General features: G+C 35.8%; 3 long non-coding RNA genes across 6 annotated transcripts; all 3 read right to left on the reverse strand.

The window, feature by feature from the left end:
* Window positions 1-2,023: 2,023 nt before the first annotated feature.
* On the reverse strand, window positions 2,024-12,203 carry LOC129451158 (uncharacterized). Of its 4 annotated transcripts, none has more exons than XR_012370767.1 (8): window positions 12,090-12,203; window positions 5,251-5,331; window positions 4,967-5,129; window positions 4,051-4,129; window positions 3,583-3,928; window positions 3,381-3,461; window positions 2,714-2,791; window positions 2,024-2,591 (listed from the first exon to the last, which is right to left on the reverse strand). It is a non-coding gene; the product is annotated as an uncharacterized lncRNA (long non-coding RNA). The 4 variants fall into 4 exon arrangements; XR_012370765.1 differs by lacking the exon at window positions 12,090-12,203 and adding an exon at window positions 5,436-5,723; XR_012370766.1 differs by lacking the exons at window positions 2,024-2,591; window positions 2,714-2,791; window positions 12,090-12,203 and adding exons at window positions 3,133-3,259; window positions 5,436-5,723.
* On the reverse strand, window positions 8,546-10,513 carry LOC129426017 (uncharacterized). Its single transcript, XR_012370769.1, has 4 exons — window positions 10,341-10,513; window positions 9,470-9,550; window positions 9,187-9,349; window positions 8,546-8,626 (listed from the first exon to the last, which is right to left on the reverse strand). It is a non-coding gene; the product is annotated as an uncharacterized lncRNA (long non-coding RNA).
* A 4-nt stretch (window positions 12,204-12,207) lies between the features above and the next one.
* Window positions 12,208-14,244, reverse strand: LOC141365715 (uncharacterized). The gene is made up of 3 exons (XR_012370770.1): window positions 13,279-14,244; window positions 12,475-12,556; window positions 12,208-12,365 (listed from the first exon to the last, which is right to left on the reverse strand). It is a non-coding gene; the product is annotated as an uncharacterized lncRNA (long non-coding RNA).
* Window positions 14,245-15,644: the final 1,400 nt, after the last annotated feature.

The following is a 15,644-nucleotide window of genomic DNA, read 5'->3' on the forward strand; positions in this document are numbered from 1 at the left end:
ATTGTTCAGCAACTTTTTTATTTTTCCTTTAAATGGATTAATTAAAACATTCAAATATTTATATTAATTACTCAAGGTACAAAGTATAATAGACAAACAAGTTATTACATGAAAGAAAACTGGCCCTCCTCCTCCCAGGGGCGCCGCTAGCAATTTTGGGCCCTATGAAAGAATAGGGGGTCAGGCCCCCACCATACCCATTTCGCACCAAACATACAATCCAACCTACTGTAGCTATTCAAAATCTTTGTCTGTAATTTAATAATACAGAACAATTCATTTTGCTATTGTTATGACCACAATTATCAGTATTTATAGACACCTACAATGTCTGCAGCTAGGATAATTTATTGTGCAATGTAAATTTAATTGAAAAATACAGTACATTAATCGAATATTCAGAGAAAATGCAACGTTCTTAAAGATTAAAGATAATTGTGACCATGCCTGTGAAAACCCAGCTTAAGTATTTCTTTGTGATTTACTGTTTTCCACATAAAATCATCCCATATAATGTAAAGAACATTTTGTGAAAATATAAACTTGATATCTTTAATATTGACTGAGTAATGTCATGTCAGCGATTGAAATCAATTAATGCTTGAAATTAAACTGTGATGCTTTTTATTTCACAGTAAGATTTAAGACTTTAGTCTGATTTTCACAGGCATCTCAGTGACATACTTGAGCTGTTACACACACCAATGAATGACATTATAACATTTAAAAAAGGCAACAACTATGCATCTTTTCTATACAGTTACCTTATGCCTCAAATAAGACTGGGTCAAAAATGCTTGACCAAAGCCTGTATTATAATTATTAGCATTATTTATAAGGTAAAGAACAAGTTTCACACACCAGCAGCTTCAGTAAAGCAAAAATAACGACAGATCATTGAAACTGTGAACTTGAGAAAACAGCTATACTGTTATTAAATGATTCTTCAGACTGTTTTTTAATCAACGGGGCTCCAAAATGAAATGAATGACAACTATAGCAGATAACAACATAGATTTCCATTGATGTCTTAAACCTGTTGCAAGGTGAGAAGCTTTAATATACATAACTGGACTAGTTTAGCCTTAGGGCGCACTCACACTATCCAAACCAAACCGCGCTCGGGCGCGTTTGACCCCCAAAGCCTGGTTCGTTTGACTAGTGTGAGTGCTCTGTTCCGCGCCCGGGCGCGGATTGGTTAATCGCGCCGCGGCCGGGTTGCAGAGGTGGGCCGGAGCGCGGTTCACTTGGGCTCAGGCGCGGAAGGCTGTGGTGTGAGCGCAATCGCGCCTGAGCGCGATTCAAAAGGTGAAGACGTCAGTTGCGCGACCACTCACCTTCATCTGCCTCCGTAAAAACCTTTTGATGCGCGCAGCGGGGTTACGTGAATGTCCGCGCTGCGCACGTGACAGATCAACTAAGCAATATGATGACATGTGAGAGGGCTGTCTGTAATCGCGCACCAAACGACTCCGAATAAAAAAACACAGACCTATCATTACGGTGGGTTCCAGTGTTCAGTGAGAGCTTTACTTCCTGCTTTTTTCAAAACAATCGCATCTTAATGACGAAAGCGCGCCCGGACTCGGATCGATAAAAGTACAGTGTGAGTGCGTGCACCTGGGGGAGTAGGGAGGGGTGACAATCGCGCTGGGGCATGGTTTGGTTTGGATAATGTGAGTGCGCCCTTAGTTGCATTTCAGTTTTATCACAATCAACTCGATTCACGACTGCATAAAAATCCTTCCTTGGCATATTGCGTTACAAAACATTGGCGTGTGTAACCGATCGCATTTCTAGTTTATGTTAATTAGCTTGTACGGGCTACGTTAATTAAAACAGCTTATAAGGGCTGACTTCGCGTTAGAGTCATAACATAAAACAGGGAACGTAAATCGCCTTGTTTATTTTTAAACTGAGGTGAACAGAGTGAAGACGTTACAGTGGAAAGAAAACTGCATTGTATTGCTCCGCCGTCACATTGTGTAAACTGCATTTATAGTAAGGAAGCGCACATATGCAGATATCATAGCAAATAGCAGTAAATACACACACCTTGCTCTCTTCTGAAGTTCACGCGCACTGTGAGACCGTGGATTGAAGACGGCGCTAACACGCAGAGTAAAGACGGGGCGGAGCTAAGAGGGCTCAGCTTAAGGGGGTTGCGTTTGCGGCACAGTCCTTGGCTGGGGCCCTCAAAAATTCATGGGCCCTTAGAATCGTCCTAACTTTTCCCCCCCTTACGGCGCCCCTGCCTCCTCCCACTGGCATCCACCTCTGAATTAAAATGCTGGAAATAAATCTGTATGAAAACAAAATCATTGTTCAGCAACTTTTCTACTTTTCCTTTAAATGTTTTAATTAAAACATTCCGATATTTAAAACAATGACGCAAGGTACAAAGTATAATAAAAAAACAAGTCATTACTTTAAAACTCTCATTGTCCTTCAGCTGGGGCAGTTGTAGCCCAGTGGTTAGAGAGTTTTGGGCTTTTTACCCGAGAGTTGCCAGTTTGAGTCTCACAACCAATGAGTTGTGACTGTGGTGCCGTTGAGCAAGACACCTCTGAATTAAAATGCTGGCAATAAATCTGTAGATCAAAAAAAGTTGATTGTTTAGCATTTTTCAATTAAATGTTTCAATTACAAAAAGAAAAATATATTTAAAATAATTTCGCAAGATACAAAGTATAATAAACAAACAAGTTATTACCTGAAAGAAAAAAATTGTGTATATGTCCCTCCACCTCCTACTGCTATCCACCTCTGAATTAAAATGCTGGCAATAAATCTGTAGGGCAAAAAAGTTGATTGTTTAGCATTTTTTCTCCATTAAATGTTTCAATAAACAAATAAAAATATTTAAAATAATTATGCAAGATACAAAGTATAATAAACATACAAGTTACTACCTGAAAGAAAAATGTTTCGTGTATAATGGCCCTCCTCCTCCCACTGTCATCCACCTCTGAATTAAAATGCTGGCAATAAATCTGTATAAAAAGGTAATTGTTCAGCAACTTTTCTACTTTTCCATTAAATGTTTCAATGAAACAAATAAAAATATTTATAATAATTACGCAATGTATAATAGACAAACAAGTCATTACTTTAAACCTCTCATTGTCCTTCAGCTGGGGCAGTTGCAGAGTTTTGGGCTTTTTACCCATAAGTTGCCGGTTTGAGTCTCACAACCAATGAGTTGTGACTGTGGTGCCGTTGAGCAAGACACCTCTGAATTAAAATGCTGGCAATAAATCTGTAGGGCAAAAAAGGTGATTGTTTAGCATTGTTTCTCCATTAAATGTTTCAATAAACAAATACAAATATTTATAATAATTACACAAGATAAATAGTATAATAAACAAACAAGTTATTACCTGAAAGAAAACTTTTTTGTGTATAATGGCCCTCCTCCTCCCACTGGTATCCACCTCTGAATTAAAATGCTGGCAATAAATCTGTGGGGGCAAAAAGATCATTGTTTAGCTTTTTTTTCATTAAATGTTTCAATGAAAACATATTCAAATATTTATAATAATTATGCAAAGTACAAAGTATAATAGACAAACAAGTCATTACCTTAAATCTCTCATTGTCCTTCAGCTGGGGCAGTTTTAGCCCAGTGGTTAGAGAGTTTTGGGCTTTTAACCCGAGAGTTGCCAGTTCGAGTCTCGTGGCCGGTGGGTTGCAGTTTTGGTGACCTTCAGCAAGGCACCTTGGCTTAATTGCTCCCCTGGTGGGGGGGGGGGGGGGGGTAGTTGCCCACTGTGTGTGTGTGTTCATGACCTGCTGTGTTTTGTGTGTTTGTGTTGTTTACTACTCACTGTGATGGGTTAAATTCAGAGGTCTTATTTTGAGTATGCACTGCATACTTGACAAGCATGTCACTTTCACCTCTGAATTAAAATGCTGGCAATAAATAAATCTGTATGGCAAAAAGTGAATTGTTTAGCTTTTTTCGATTAAACGTTTCAATTACAAAAATAAATATATATTTATAATAATTACGCAAGATACAAAGTATAATAAACAAAAAAGTTATATTACCTGAAAGAAAAAAAATTGTGTATATGTCCCTCCTCCTCCCACTGGTATCCACCTCTAAATTAAAATGCTGGCAATAAATCTGTATGGCAAAAAGATCATTGTTTAGCTTTTTTCTCCATTAAATGTATCAATAAACAAATAAAAAAATATTTATAATAATTACGCAAAGTACAAAGTATAATAGACAAACAAGTCATTACCTGAAAGGTCCAATTGTCCTTCAGCTGGGGCAGTTGTAGCCTAGTGGTGACAGTCGGGCTTTTAACCCGAGAGTTGCCGGCTTGAGCCGGTGACTTGTGGTGATCTTAAGCAAAGCACCTTGGCTTAATTGATCCCTGGGTGCTGGGGTAGCTGCCCACTGCTCCGTGTGTGTGTGTGTGTGTGTGTGTGTGTGTGTGTGTGTGTGTGTGTGTGTGTGTGTGTGTGTAAGTGTGTGTGTGTGTGTGTGTGTGTGTGTGTGTGTGTGTGTGTGTGTGTGCGTGCATGTGTGTCTACTCACTGTGATGGGTTAAATTCAGAGGTCTCATTTTAAGTATGCACTGCATACTTGACAAGCATGTCACTTTCACCTCTGAATTTAAAAGCTGGTAATAAATCTGTATGGCAAAAAAGTTCATTGTTTAGCTTTTTTTCACTAAATGTTTCAATTAAAACATATACAAAAATGTATAATAATTACGCAAGATACAACGTGTAATAAACAATCAAGTTATTACCTGAAAGAAAACTTTTTTGTGTATAATGGCCCTCCTCCTCCCACTGGTATCCACCTCTGAATTAAAATGCTGGAAATAAATCTGTATGAAAACAAAATCATTGTTCAGCAAATTTTCTACTTTTCCTTTAAATGTTTCAATTAAAACATTCAAATATTTATAATATTTACACAAGGAATAATAGACAAACAAGTCATTACTTTAAACCTCTCATTGTCCTTCAGCTGGGGCAGTTGTACCCCAGTGGTTAGAGAGTTTTGGGCTTTTTACTCATGAGTTGCCGGTTTGAGTCTCACAACCAATGAGTTGTGACTGTGGTGCCCTTCAGCAAGACACCTCTGAATTAAAATGCTGGCAATAAATCTGTAGGTCAAAAAAGTTGATTGTTTAGCATTTTTTATTTTTCCATTAAATGTTTCAATTAAACAAATAAAAATATTTATAATTATGCAAGATACAAAGTATAATAAACAAACAATATTACCTGAAAGAAAACTTTTTTGTGTATAATGGCCCTCCTCCTCCCACTGGTATCCACCTCTAAATTAAAATGCTGGCAATAAATCTGTAGGGCAAAAAGATCATTGTTTAGCTTTTTCATTAAATGTTTTAATTAAAACATATACAAATATGCAAAGTACAAAGTATAATAGACAAACAAGTCATTACCTTAAACCTCTCATTGTCCTCCACCTGGGGCAGTTGTAGCCTAGTGGTGAAAGTCAGGCTCTTATAACCCGAGAGTTGCCAGTTCCTCGGGCCGGTGAGTTGTGGTGATCTTAAGCAAGGCACTTTGGCTTAATTGGTCCCTGGATGCTGGGGTAACTGCCCACTTCTGTGTGTGTGTGCGTGTGTGTCTACTCACTGTGATGGGTTACATTCAGAGGTCTCATTTTAAGTATGCACTGCATACTTGACAAGCATGTCACTTTCACCTCTGAATTTAAAAGCTGGTAATAAATCTGTATGGCAAAAAAAGTTCATTGTTTAGCTTTCTTTTTCACTAAATGTTTCAATTAAAACATATACAAAAATGTATAATAAACAAACAAGTTATTACCTGAAAGAAAACTTTTTTGTGTATAATGGCCCTCCTCCTCCCACTGGTAACCACCTCTGAATTAAAATGCTGGCAATAAATCTGTTTGGAGAAAAAAGTTCATTGTTCAGCAAATTTTCTACTTTTCCTTTAAATGTTTCAATTAAAACATTCAAATATTTATAACCCCATTCACACAGACCTTTGGTCCCAGAAAATACCCGTGTGTGTGTGCGGGTGTGTTCACTACTCACTGTGATGGGTTAAATTCAGAGGTCTCATTTTAAGTATGCACTGCATACTTGACAAGCATGTCACTTTCACCTCTGAATTTAAAAGCTGGTAATAAATCTGTATGGCAAAAAGTTCTTTGTTTAGCTTTTTCGATAAAATGTTTCAATTAAAACATATACAAATATTCATAATAATTACGCAAGATACAAAGTATAAACGACAAACAAGTTATTACCTGAAAGAAAACTTTTTTGTGTATAATGGCCCTCCTCCTCCCACTGGTATCCACCTCTGAATTAAAATGCTGGCAATAAATCTGTATGGAGAAACAAGTTCACTGTTCATACGCTTTTCTACTTTTGCTTTAAATGTATCAATTAAAACATTCAAATATTTATAATAATTGAGCAAGATACAAATTATAAACGACAAACAAGTCATTACCTTAAATCTCCCATTATCCTTCAGCTGGGACAGTTGTAGCCCAGTGGTTAGAGAGTTTTGGGCTTTTTACCCAAGAGTTGCCTGTTTGAGTTTCAAGGGCAATGAGTTGTGACTGTGGTTCCCTTGAGCAAGGCACCTTTGAATTAAAATGCTGGAAATAAATCTGTAGGGCAAAAAAAGTTGATTGTTTAGCATTTTTTCTCCATTAAATGTTTCAATAAACAATTAAAATATTTATAATAATTACGCAAGATACAAAGTATAATAAACAAACAAGTATTACCTGAAAGAGAATTTTTTTGTGTATAATGGCCCTCCTCCTCCCACTGGTATCCACCTCTGAATTAAAATGCTGGCAATAAATCTGTAGGGAAAAAAGATCATTGTTTAGCTTTTTTCATTAAATGTTTTAATTAAAACATTCAAATATTTAAAACAATTACGCAAGGTAAAATAGACAAATAAGTCATTACCTTAAACCTCCCATTGTCCTTCAGCTGGGACATTTGTAGCCTAATGGTGACAGTCGGGCTTTTAACCCGAGAGTTGCCAGTTCCTCGGGCTGGTGAGTTGTGGTGATCTAAGCAAGGCACTTTGGCTTAATTGCTTGCTGGGTGCTGGGGTAGCTGCCCACTTCTGTGTGTGTGTGTGTGTGTGTGTAAGTGTGTGTGTGTGTGTAAGTGTGTGTGTGTGTGTGTAAGTGTGTGTGTGTGTGTGCGTGCGTGTGTGTCTACTCACTGTGATGGGTTAAATTCAGAGGTCTCATTTTAAGTATGCACTGCATACTTGACAAGCATGTCACTTTCACCTCTGAATTTAAAAGCTGGTAATAAATCTGTATGGCAAAAAAAGTTCATTGTTTAGCTTTTTTTCACTAAATGTTTCAATTAAAACATATACAAAAATGTATAATAATTACGCAAGATACAACGTGTAATAAACAATCAAGTTATTACCTGAAAGAAAACTTTTTTGTGTATAATGGCCCTCCTCCTCCCACTGGTATCCACCTCTGAATTAAAATGCTGGAAATAAATCTGTATGAAAACAAAATCATTGTTCAGCAAATTTTCTACTTTTCCTTTAAATGTTTCAATTAAAACATTCAAATATTTATAATATTTACACAAGGAATAATAGACAAACAAGTCATTACTTTAAACCTCTCATTGTCCTTCAGCTGGGGCAGTTGTACCCCAGTGGTTAGAGAGTTTTGGGCTTTTTACCCGAGAGTTGCCAGTTTGAGTCTCACAACCAACGAATTGTGACTGTGGTGCCCTTCAGCAAGACACCTCTGAATTAAAATGCTGGCAATAAATCTGTAGGGCAAAAAAGTTGATTGTTTAGCATTTTTTATTTTTCCATTAAATGTTTCAATTAAACAAATAAAAATATTTATAATTATGCAAGATACAAAGTATAATAAACAAACAAGTTACCTGAAAGAAAACTTTTTTGTGTATAATGGCCCTCCTCCTCCCACTGGTTTCCACCTCTAAATTAAAATGCTGGCAATAAATCTGTAGGGCAAAAAGATCATTGTTTAGCTTTTTCATTAAATGTTTTAATTAAAACATATACAAATATTTATAATAATTATGCAAAGTACAAAGTATAATAGACAAACAAGTCATTACCTTAAACCTCCCATTGTCCTTCAGCTGGGGCAGTTGTAGCCTAGTGGTGAAAGTCAGGCTCTTAACCCGAGAGTTGCCAGTTCCTCGGGCCGGTGAGTTGTGGTGATCTTAAGCAAGGCACTTTGGCTTAATTGGTCCCTGGATGCTGGGGTAACTGCCCACTTCTGTGTGTGTGTGTGTGCGTGTGTGTGTGTGTTCACTACTCACTATGATGGGTTAAATTCAGAGGTCTCATTTTAAGTATGCACTGCATACTTGACAAGCATGTCACTTTCACCTCTGAATTAAAATGCTGGTAATAAATCTGTATGGCAAAAAAAGTTCATTGTTTAGCTTTTTTTCACTAAATGTTTCAATTAAAACATATACAAAAATGTATAATAATTACGCAAGATACAACGTGTAATAAACAATCAAGTTATTACCTGAAAGAAAACTTTTTTGTGTATAATGGCCCTCCTCCTCCCACTGGTATCCACCTCTGAATTAAAATGCTGGAAATAAATCTGTATGAAAACAAAATCATTGTTCAGCAAATTTTCTACTTTTCCTTTAAATGTTTCAATTAAAACATTCAAATATTTATAACCCCATTCACACAGACCTTTGGTCCCAGAAAATACCGTGTGTGTGTGCGGGTGTGTTCACTACTCACTGTGATGGGTTAAATTCAGAGGTCTCATTTTAAGTATGCACTGCATACTTGACAAGCATGTCACTTTCACCTCAGAATTTAAAAGCTGGTAATAAATCTGTATGGCAAAAAGTTCTTTGTTTAGCTTTTTCGATAAAATGTTTCAATTAAACAAATTAAAATATTTATAATAATTACACAAGGTAAAAAGTATAAACGACAAACAAGTTATTATGTTTTGTGTATAATGGCCCTCCTCCTCCCACTGTCATCCACCTCTGAATTAAAATGCTGGGAATAAATCTGTATGGAGAAAAAAAGTTAATTGTTCAGCAACGTTTCTACTTTTCCTTTAAATGTTTCAATTAAAACATTCAAATATTTATAATAATTGAGCAAGATACAAATTATAAACGACAAACAAGTCATTACCTTAAACCTCTCATTGTCCTTCAGCTGGGGCAGTTGTACCCCAGTGGTTAGAGAGTTTTGGGCTTTTTACCCACGAGTTGCCAGTTTGAGTCTCACAACCAATGAGTTGTGACTGTGGTGCCATTGAGCAAGGCACCTCTGAATTAAAATGCTGGAAATAAATCTGTAGGGCAAAAAAAGTTGATTGTTTAGCATTTTTTCTCCATTAAATGTTTCAATAAACAATTAAAATATTTATAATAATTACGCAAGATACAAAGTATAATAAACAAACAAGTATTACCTGAAAGAGAATTTTTTTGTGTATAATGGCCCTCCTCCTCCCACTGGTATCCACCTCTGAATTAAAATGCTGGCAATAAATCTGTAGGGAAAAAAGATCATTGTTTAGCTTTTTTCATTAAATGTTTCAATTAAAACATACAAATATTTATAATAATTATGCAAAGTATAATAGACAAATAAGTCATTACCTTAAACCTCCCATTGTCCTTCAGCTGGGACATTTGTAGCCTAGTGGTGACAGTCAGGCTTTTAACCTGAGAGTTGCCAGTTCCTCGGGCTGGTGAGTTGTGGTGATCTAAGCAAGGCACTTTGGCTTAATTGCTTGCTGGGTGCTGGGGTAGCTGCCCACTTCTGTGTGTGTGTGTGTGTGTGTAAGTGTGTGTGTGTGTGTAAGTGTGTGTGTGTGGGTGTAAGTGTGTGTGTGTGTGTGCGTGCGTGTGTGTCTACTCACTGTGATGGGTTAAATTCAGAGGTCTCATTTTAAGTATGCACTGCATACTTGACAAGCATGTCACTTTCACCTCTGAATTTAAAAGCTGGTAATAAATCTGTATGGCAAAAAAAGTTCATTGTTTAGCTTTTTTTCACTAAATGTTTCAATTAAAACATATACAAAAATGTATAATAATTACGCAAGATACAACGTGTAATAAACAATCAAGTTATTACCTGAAAGAAAACTTTTTTGTGTATAATGGCCCTCCTCCTCCCACTGGTATCCACCTCTGAATTAAAATGCTGGAAATAAATCTGTATGAAAACAAAATCATTGTTCAGCAAATTTTCTACTTTTCCTTTAAATGTTTCAATTAAAACATTCAAATATTTATAATATTTACACAAGGAATAATAGACAAACAAGTCATTACTTTAAACCTCTCATTGTCCTTCAGCTGGGGCAGTTGTACCCCAGTGGTTAGAGAGTTTTGGGCTTTTTACCCGAGAGTTGCCAGTTTGAGTCTCACAACCAATGAGTTGTGACTGTCGTGCCCTTCAGCAAGACACCTCTGAATTAAAATGCTGGCAATAAATCTGTAGAAAAAAAGTTCATTGTTTAGCATTTTTAATTTTTATTTTAAATGTTTCAATTAAACAAATAAAAATATTTATAATTATGCAAGATACAAAGTATAATAAACAAACAAGTTACCTGAAAGAAAACTTTTTTGTGTATAATGGCCCTCCTCCTCCCACTGGTTTCCACCTCTAAATTAAAATGCTGGCAATAAATCTGTAGGGCAAAAAGATCATTGTTTAGCTTTTTCATTAAATGTTTTAATTAAAACATATACAAATATTTATAATAATTATGCAAAGTACAAAGTATAATAGACAAACAAGTCATTACCTTAAACCTCCCATTGTCCTCCACCTGGGGCAGTTGTAGCCTAGTGGTAAAAGTCAGGCTTTTAACCCGAGAGTTGCCAGTTCCTCGGGCCGGTGAGTTGTGGTGATCTTAAGCAAGGCACTTTGGCTTAATTGGTCCCTGGATGCTGGGGTAACTGCCCACTTCTGTGTGTGTGTGCGTGTGTGTGTGTGTGTGTGTTCACTACTCACTGTGATGGGTTAAATTCAGAGGTCTCATTTTAAGTATGCACTGCATACTTGACAAGCATGTCACTTTCACCTCTGAATTTAAAAGCTGGTAATAAATCTGTATGGCAAAAAAAGTTCATTGTTTAGCTTTTTTTCACTAAATGGTTCAATTAAAACATATACAAAAATGTATAATAATTACGCAAGATACAACGTGTAATAAACAATCAAGTTATTACCTGAAAGAAAACTTTTTTGTGTATAATGGCCCTCCTCCTCCCACTGGTATCCACCTCTGAATTAAAATGCTGGAAATAAATCTGTATGAAAACAAAATCATTGTTCAGCAAATTTTCTACTTTTCCTTTAAATGTTTCAATTAAAACATTCAAATATTTATAACCCCATTCACACAGACCTTTGGTCCCAGAAAATACCGTGTGTGTGTGCGGGTGTGTTCACTACTCACTGTGATGGGTTAAATTCAGAGGTCTCATTTTAAGTATGCACTGCATACTTGACAAGCATGTCACTTTCACCTCAGAATTTAAAAGCTGGTAATAAATCTGTATGGAAAAAAGTTCATTGTTTAGCATTTTTTATTTTTCCATTAAATGTTTCAATTAAACAAATTAAAATATTTATAATAATTACACAAGGTAAAAAGTATAAACGACAAACAAGTTATTATGTTTTGTGTATAATGGCCCTCCTCCTCCCACTGTCATCCACCTCTGAATTAAAATGCTGGAAATAAATCTGTAGGGCAAAAAAAGTTGATTGTTTAGCATTTTTTCTCCATTAAATGTTTCAATAAACAAATAAAAATATTTATAATAATTACGCAAGATACAAAGTATGATAAACAAACAAGTTATTACCTGAAAGAGAATTTTTTTGTGTATAATGGCCCTCCTCCTCCCACTGATATCCACCTCTGAATTAAAATACCGGCAATAAATCTGTAGGGCAAAAAGATCATTGTTTAGCTTTTTTTTCATTAAATGTTTCAATGAAAACATATACAAATATTTATAATAATTATGCAAAGTACAAAGTATAATAGACAAACAAGTCATTACCTTAAACCTCTCATTGTCCTTCAGCTTGGGCAGTTTTAGCCCAGTGGTTAGAGAGTTTTGGGCTTTTAACCCGAGAGTTGCCAGTTCGAGTCTCATGGCCGGTGGGTTGCAGTTTTGGTGTGTGTGTGTGTGTGTGTGTGTGTGTGTGTGTGTGTGTGTGTGTGTTGTTTACTACTCACTGTGATGGGTTAAATTCAGAGGTCTTATTTTGAGTATGCACGGCATACTTGACAAACATGTCACTTTTACCTCTGAATTAAAATGCTGGCAATAAATCTGTATGGAAAAAAGTTTTTTAGCATTTTTTTATGTTTCAATTAAACAAATACAAATATTTATAATAATTACACAAGATACAAAGTAAAATAAACAAACACGTTATTACCTGAAAGGAAAAAATGTTGTGTATAAGCCCTCCACCTCCCACTTTCATCCTCCTCTTAATTCAATTGCTGGCAATGCCTATTCTGTTGGCAAAAATGGCATGTATGGCATGTTTTAGCACTTTTCTATATTTCTTTTAAAGTCTGTGTAACTGATATTAAATATGTGTTTTGAGTTTGTCACACCACAGATTAATAATAACATGCGTTATTAACCACACATCAAATTTCTAAAGTGTTTATACATTTTCTCAAATTTTGATCTCGACTGTAAAGTCAGTCAACATTAAATTACCAATAACAGCAAATATTTAAACGAAAAACAACAATTTGTATATAACAAAAATGCCTAAGTTCAAGCTTTGTCTTTCAGAAATAATTCAGAGACATCGATAACACTAACATGCACCAACTTTTCCTGAAGTGTCGCTTTAATTGCTAAAACACTAAACACAACGTCTAAAGAGGATTTTAATAATAATCTGGCATCACTGCGAATGCTGCATCCGCGCGCTCCCCGCCAGCGGTTAAGGAAAAATAAATTCCATAGCGGCCTGAGTAAATCTCCATCATTTATACTACAACATACAGTAGTTAGCCGTCAAAACCTTGATTATATACGCAGATGCCAATATAACTCGTTTTAAAAGGCTAATCTGTCATTCAGAGGACTTCACATTTAATTTCTGAAATGATACATTTAACGATGTCCGGAACTCAGTGACCTTATAACGTGGATACGACCATTATTAATAACTAAAGTTATGTGTTATTTCACAAATATATTAACAGGAATTACAACTTACATCTTTGGGCCGTCGTGTTTCTCTTCGTGTGATAGGATGGAATGAGGTGAGACACCTCAAGAGACAATTGTTGACACAATTCCAACATAGACCTGTCCAACCGAAAACATGATTTTTAATAATACAATTAAATAATTACTGTCTGGATTATCTGTCTGCATTCCGACTAGCAGTGCCCCTTGTATGTTTTAACAAAAACAGCTAAAGATCATAAGTACGTTTTACACAGTAACAGTTACACAGTTTAAAAAAAAAACCGTTGGATTCCGTTACACATATTGCGCTTTTTCCCCAGCCCACTGCACACCAAAAATTATTTTGTAAAGGAGTTAAATTACTTTAAAACCAATTTATATTATTTGTGTCTAACATTTAGTTAAATAATTAAGTCAAATAATTAAGATGAAATGATTACAATAATTAAAGCACATGACTTACACGAGTGTCTCCTGTTTTCTGCACCTTACTGTTCTGATACTTACCTTAGAATGATGGAATAATCCAGTTCTAACCACGATTGAGTGAGCGTTCTATATGACGTCATAATGGGGGAATTAATAAGGGGAATTCCCTGAACCGCGTCTGTGTCACGTGGCGGTTTCTTTGGGAGCACGTGCGTGCGTTGTCGCGTGTCTGGGCTGTTTGTTTAATGGTCTGACTAACTTTAGGGGCTAAACTGAACTCTGCAACAAATACCTCTGGAAATAACAAATGTTTTGGTTTCCTAAAGATGAGTGAAGACGGCGATCATGGATAATCACTATGTGAAGGGAGGTTGGAGAGCCGAGTACACATTTTAACACATTAACGTTAGCTCAGTGCAGTTTTTGATACGATTTAGCTATAATTTGAACTAAGGTAATTACTTATTACCAGTTTTTTAGCACCACTATTATTTTGCTTGTTCAGCAATCAGAAATAAACTAATCTAAAATGACTTTGATGTTACTGATTCTTTGCGGGGTTTACCGGAAGCTACATAACTTGTAACCCGAAAGTTCCGCGAAAGCAGTTTGTTTATATTTTTATGTTGGAAACATGCTACTAAAATCGTATATAGCGCGCAGTAGGCCTGCACGATAGTGGGGGGAAACTTACATTGCAATGTTATATTTTCCTGCGATGTATATTGCGATATAAGAAACACTGGATTACTTCACAAGATGACTTATAAAAGCTCAGTTTAAGCGGAATTAACTTCTGCCTTGCATTTTTTGTAAAGCTTACTGAATTCTTACAAAATCAATACTATAAGATAACAAAAACTTACAGGTTACATGGGCTAAAAGTGCAATAAATGGCAAGCCCTACTAAAAAAAATCCAGCTTAGACCAGCATGAGCTGGTTTTAGCTGGTATTTCTGGTGTAGCACGCTGGTCTAGCTGTGTTTTGGTCACTTTTTAAGCTGGTCTAGCTGGACTTAGCTGGTCAGGCTGTAAGGACCAGCCAAAACCAGCTTATGCTGGTCTTTGCTGGATTTTTTTAGTAGGGAGTGCAATAGACAGCAAGATCTTGCATTGAAAATCACTTAATTTAAAATATATATATTTTGCTGAGCTCACCAAACTCCTTCCATTCTTCATATGTGACCCTAGCCCACAAAATCATTCATAAGGGTCAAATTTTTGAAATTGAGATTTATAATCTGAATAAATAAGCTTCCTTTGATGTTTAGTTTGTTAGAACAATATTTGGCTGATATATACAACTATTTGAAAATCTGAAATATGAGGGTGCAACAAAAACTAAATATAAAAAAGTCCATAGCAACACATCTTAATAATGATAAATTAACTATTTATTTACTTTATATCCTAATAATTTTTAAAAAACTATAATTTTGACCAATACAATGTATTGTTGGCAATTGCTACAAATATACCGGTGTGACTTATGACTGGTTTTGTGGGTCACACATATATTTTTCATCCTTTCCCCCCTTACCTTTGTAAGCCTGGTCCTTTTCATACTCCACATTCGGTACATTACAAAATTGCTATTCAGTCTAACCTTGCACGACCTCGTCTTTTAAATGGAAGACCGCCAAAAAAAGCAGGTGGCGCAAAGATCTTTGATCATTGATGCTATGTGCTTGTCTTATATGTAGCTGTGAACAACTACGTTCCTGCCAAATATGTCGAGAGGCCTTGCTGTGCTTTGAAAAACATGACAGAAAGCTGGGGAAGTATTTTGAACAACATACATACTTTGGGTTTACACAACATGTATTAAAGACTAACAAGCTTTAGTATCAATGTGGCTTATAAAATTGTTTAAAAGAGCTTAATGTAACTTTAAACGACTGTTAATGTCTACAATGTAGTCTAAAACAAAATACTTTGGTACAGTTAATAGAAAATAAGATC

This window comes from Misgurnus anguillicaudatus, chromosome 8 (assembly GCF_027580225.2).
Source record: "Misgurnus anguillicaudatus chromosome 8, ASM2758022v2, whole genome shotgun sequence".
NCBI lineage: Eukaryota > Metazoa > Chordata > Actinopteri > Cypriniformes > Cobitidae > Misgurnus > Misgurnus anguillicaudatus.